A 6072-nucleotide genomic window follows, 5' to 3' on the forward strand; every position below is an offset into this window, starting at 1 on the left:
AGCTCTGTGTGTCTGAGACTGTGAAGTTGTAACGTACAGCTCCCTGGGTAAGACAGGCTGACGGCTCGGTCTCTCGAGGCACAGTCCGGCACCACTCTCCTGGGCGACACTATAAACACCTAGCCCCCCTGGCACCTGTCATCCACGGCTGCCTGCTCCCCTCCAAAAGGACTCTCGGGGAATTTGCAAGGTGGAGAAAATGACAAGACAAACAATTACATCCCAACACCCCCTTGATGAATATGTTGCTCCTTTCAAAACTTCAGAAGATTTCAGTTGTAGCTTGGATAAAACAAAGAAAGAAGTGAGTGGAGAAAAAGAATAACAGGTGACATTCAACCAAATGGAGTGTCTCTGGTCCAAATTTGGATTGAAATGAGCTCAATTTATCAACGTCAATAGCAGCAGCAATCCCAGGATGGAAAGACATGCATATTAATTGAAAATAATCAGATTAAGCGCCACTACAATCTGACATTTTGAGATGGGCACTTTATCTTCAGGGCTGGAGAGATGCAAGATTACCTACGTACAAATCAGAGAACACTGCTTAATTGCATGTTATCACCCTATGATTGCCTTGGCATTATATAAAACAGTATGGTAATTACTCCACAGATAGTGATGTAAATAGCCTCAGGCTTTTGCTCCCATAAGAGGAAGTGGAGAGAGGGCACAGGGCTGAACATCTGGGCGAAGAGGTAGCACAATTAGAAGTGTATAGTCAGGTGATTAGCTACATCATGCAGGCGTTAGCAGAAACATATATTTGACAGCACTATTCACACTTCACTGTTAGCACTTGACTCTGAGCCTTAAACAGAGTCGCTTTCAAGAGATCCTTAAACATGTACGTAAACACGAGTTAAAATCTGGAATCTATAGGCGGATGTGTGATGGAGAAGAACGTAAGTGGCCCTCATGGTGTCACTGCTGCCCAGCCCAGTGAACAGATGCACTGTGGGCCAGCTGGAGGTCCCCTCCCTCAGCAGAGGCCCCTCAGCCCCGGAGGAAACCCAGCTCTGAGGGCTGCCGTCATATGTTTTCAACGTTTGTACAACGCCTGATAAATGTAATGTAAAAGGGGCTTTGTGTGCGGGGGGCAGTGGGGGTTGACTGTGATTGCTGGTAATAACTGACTAATAGAATAAAGCAATAACGCACAGCCTCAGGGCGAAAGAGCTCTGTACCGACAATTTCATACTGTAGATTTATCATCGTGTAGAAATTAGCATTTCAGTCTGTTCACTTTCCCATCTGAAGGAGCTCCGTCATGAGACCGTGTGCCCCGAAAAGATGTCTGTCAACTTCAGGTCTCCTTTTGTCATGACACTCCATAGCTCTCCCAACACCCCACGGAGAGAGACATCCCTAAGTTGACAGGGAACAACAATGATGGAGATTTGCAGCGAGGCTTTTGTAAGCACTTCATAAACAACGGACTATTAAAATACAATTTCAATATTTGCTGATCTGTGTGCATTCATATAACAGTCCATGTATATCATAGGTGCAGTTTCTTACCAGAAGACACTACTAAAAAGGATCAGAGCCTGTGAAATTACTCAATCATCCAACACTTTCAGCTCAGAAATTGGGCATATTGTGGGTACTACAGGAAGGTTTAAAAACATGTAAGACACTTGATTTGATAATTTGATTTGTATATCTTTATCAAGACTGATTTTTCTAAAAATGCAGGTTTTATACAGTGTGGTAGCGATGGATGACAGACTTTGCATATTATTGTTCAGTTGAGTTTGAAAGGGTAGAACAAGTAACAAAGACAGGGGTAGCTAACAACAAAATTGGAATTTCTGGAATTACTTACATAAACCAAAATAATGCTGCAGAATTTCTTTATCTAGCTAAAAAGACAGCACATTTATTCCCTTGAACTCCATTTAGTGTGATGTATTTATCTCCTTAGTTTTGATGCACTCACGTCAAAAACACAGCAGAGATAAAAAGAGAAATTTCGCCCATGAAAAGAGATTGTGCCTCTCTTTAAGTTAGCCATTTACTTTGTGTTCATTTTCTCCGGATTGCTTGTTTCTCACTAACAGAGTCAACGAGTGGCTGAATAAGCAAATGGTACTCAGTGGATAATTTTGTTTACAATGTTCCGGAGGCCTATGATTAGAATATTAATTAGGCCCATCTATGACGGTCAGATAATAACAATGTCAGTGGGCTGAATGGATTCTGTGACCTGTAAAAGGCCTATTCACAATCTCCAGTCTGCCATAGTTCATTCTTTTGGTCAGAGGCAGCAGACTTTTTCACACCCTTTTCTAAATGTTCTGATTGTCCCTTGCTGAAACATTGTGGAAGGAAGTATGTTTAAAAAAAATCAAAAAAAACAATATCTTAGAGTGCCTGTTTTATGTCAAACAAAGTTCTCATTTGAAGCTTTTTCTGACTTGATCTCAGTTTTCAGAATGTCAATTAACAAGCAAAAAGAGTTGACTTTTGGTATGTTTGGGCCTTAATTACATGACATGGATGACAAACACCAAAGCGGACGAAACATCCTACCACACCCACAGCCGATGTTCACTCGTCCCGCTAATGAATTAGCTGTGTGAATTAGCTTTGCCTTTTCTAATCATACACAAGTTTTAGAGACGAAAAACACTGGAAATGAAAAGCCGTCTTCTTTTATCTGCTCTAACTGGCATCGTAACCGTGATATGAAAATGGCATCACACGAGATCCATCATAATGTGCAACCAGAACACTGCAGGATCTTGAATTAATTGCCCCTATGTAAAAAGTATCCCTTGCTTGCCCTGTTAATGTGAGAACATTACTCAAGTTGCGTCTCCTGGGACGTCAGTGGGATGCCTCTGTTCAGATGACGGGATGTCTCAGTTAGGGAGGCCAAAGACATTTGCTGTACAGCCTGCTTACAGCAATTGGAGCTCTTAATGCATGCAGCCAATAAAAACACGACATCCTCACACTGACTAAAAAGAAGGGTTTCAAGGGTCAGTAGGTTCTTTGTATGTATTATCGTTAAGTCTCTTGGGAAAAGGCAGGATAAGCTTTTTGTGTGTGTGTGTGTGTTTTTTGTTTTGTTTTTTTTCCTTGAGCTCAGTGACAACATCCCGTGAAACGAGCTAGATAATTCACGTGCAATTAGGAGAGGTGTTTTCCAACAGCGAATTTATTTGATTTACTTCAAGAAAAGTTTTGTATTTTGTAACACTTTAGTCCAGATAGACATTTCTTTCCATGTCTGCTTTTTATTTCTAGATTCTGAAATGAACAAGCTGATTCTTCACACAATGAAATGACCTCAAGTTTAAATTCAAACCTATCATGGCCTTGCATGATTGAAATTAAACAAGATGAATTTTACTCAAGCCAGCAGATAGCAGTTAGACTTAAACAATATCCAGCGGTTCAGGGCATGTTGTAATAAGTAACCTTATATTCATTCATGTAATCACAGCAGTGTGCTAGTTTTGATTAAGTTAATACTGATGCATGTTTGTCACAATTACAAAGCTGTGTTATGGATAGCATTTGTTCCATAGGTGATAATGGCAACAAAACGCTGTGTCACACGCATGCATATCATTGCACCAGACACAGTTTGTGCAGACTAACGACATGTGATGTACTCCATCAGTGCTAAGGTGGCAACAGTAATGCAAAACTGAGAAAAGCACAATAGCAGCAACAACCAGGAGGAGTTTTTGAGAGCAATAACATGACTTTGTGGCTTTTCTTGACTCTTGACTTTCTTGAGTTGCATCAGACTGTGTACCCATCTGGCTTTAAGTGTGGATACTCAGGTCAGGTTGCCTATATAAGTAGTCTTGCATTTAAAAAAAGATGCAGTAACAAACCACCGTTCGGGTACTGAGTCAGAGTTTGAGTACTTTAAGGTCAGAAAATAGTCAAAAATCTTGAGGCTCAAGGTGACTTCGTGAAACTGATTCTTTGTGTGCCACCAACAGTCCAAAAACCATTCAAAACAAAGAATAGTAGCAAATTCTCACAGTTGGGAAACTGAAATAAGGTAATCTTTGGCACTTGAATACTGAAATAAAACACCACCAAGAGATGCATTTTTTGTCAATAGCTTAATAGTTTATGCTTTAAAAAGCAACCAGAATGCATTCCCCAAAAGACAGCAGACATCTGTAAACAAGGCACAGTGTGTAAGATACACATCTACAGTAGCTACCAACAAGACCTCAAAGGGCTCTGAGCTAAATTTCCTTAAGATTATCAACCCATCATCCCTCTCCCCCCTAAAAAATGTAATCTTTGTGAATCGAGTCAAAGAGGCATTTTGTCTCCTCGTTTCAGGAGCACTTAGTGTTGCGTTAGTTACTGGGCTGGCAGGCATGTGGCTAGTGGCAGCAGACTGCGGTGAATGAGTTAAATCAGCCCCTTGTGAACTCAACCCTGTGTCGTCACGAGAGGAAAGAGGCCAAAGACTCACGCAATGAGGGTAATCCAACAGTGAGCCGGTGTGGCAGCGCTGCTTCCCGCTGGTCCCAGAAAGGCTCAAATAACTCCCATGTGCACCCAAGGAGAGCAGAGGACAGGCATACTTCAGAGGGGGAGCTGGAGGGTGAAGGAGTGTGGATTTATCCTGGAGCTTCAGAGACATGTTCCAATTGCAGCTCGCAGCTAGTTGCTTTAGTGTCATCAATTCTGCCAATAGTGGAGTCACTGACTGTGGTGATGGCTCTGCATACTGTTAGCTGTCACAAAGATTGGTTACTGCAAAGCTAGGTCCACTTGACACTGTGCTGCACAGTTTCAAACCACACACAGTTTAGATTTCTGATCGACAAAAACAACAGTTATGGGTGCACCAATTGATCAGCTGTTATGTGTTGATCTGATTGGCTCTTCGGATCAGCCCTTAAAGACACAATCATTGAAATTAGTTGGAACAAATGAGTCGGTTGATGTGTGCGCTCTTAAAATGCCACAGGGTACTGCAGGGTTCAAATGGTGTCCTCCAGCTGGATACGACACAAGATGTTAGACGCTTAGCTTGGCAAATGACAATCTGATGACAGTCTCAGTGCTGACCCCATCACAGCACATCTTCTCACTGCGGCTACTCGGCCTTGTCGTTTTAACTGTTGTTATTATGCCAAATAGTGATTAACGACTATAGATAATTAAGTAAAGAAACAACATTTTGGTGGGTGATCGGCACCATAGCAAATGCCCCTGTTTCAGCTGTACAAAACGATACAGTATGCTAATTTCTACAGCCAACACATATTACAGTATGTTTGAGAGTTTTGAAGAAGTTAAGCTTCAGTTGATGAAGTTTATAATGGCAACACTCAAACTAAGTTACCTCTAACATATCTTTGGCCTCTCTGCACTGCACTTTCTTAATGTTTATCTGCTCTCATATACACTCATACAGAACTATCGGCAATAAAACACTGGCTGTTATAACCGCCTGGCTGATATATTGGTCAGGCTGCAATGATTTCTCTCCACTAATAGTTGCGTTTCCCATCTGATTTTAAACAGACTTTTGAAATGTTGCAAAAAGAATATGTAATAATGTAGTAATAGTAAATATACTAAGCAAAGCGTAACTTCAACAGAGGTGTGCATTACAGGCTATGTTAATGCATGGCTGCAATAAACAGAATAGAAGAAGTAGAGATTGTGAACCAGAAACAAACTCAAATGTGTGTCAACTGACAACAGAAGAAGAAGAAGAAGTGTATTTTGGGACTACCTGGTAGGCTAACAGCAGAAACAGCTTCTTCTTTTGCAGAAGATATAGCTGATCAGTGAGGTGAGTTAAATATTCACTGCGTCTGATTTGGAAAAGGTGTTTCCATCTCCTATTAAGTGCATTAACCTTTTTTTTTTTTTTTTTGGAAAAAGGCAAAGACCACCTCGAGCGAGCGTAAAAACTTTGTGAATTTTATTTCTTTTTTTTTTCCCCCCCAAATACTGCCTTTACCATCAACCTTCTCTCATATAATACTTCAAAATGCACCTAAAAATGAAACATGGCTTATGAAGATTAAAACTTTTTAAATTTATAGCATTATTACAATCCCACAAGTC

This window comes from Scatophagus argus, chromosome 18 (genome assembly GCF_020382885.2).
Source record: "Scatophagus argus isolate fScaArg1 chromosome 18, fScaArg1.pri, whole genome shotgun sequence".
Taxonomy (NCBI): domain Eukaryota; kingdom Metazoa; phylum Chordata; class Actinopteri; family Scatophagidae; genus Scatophagus; species Scatophagus argus.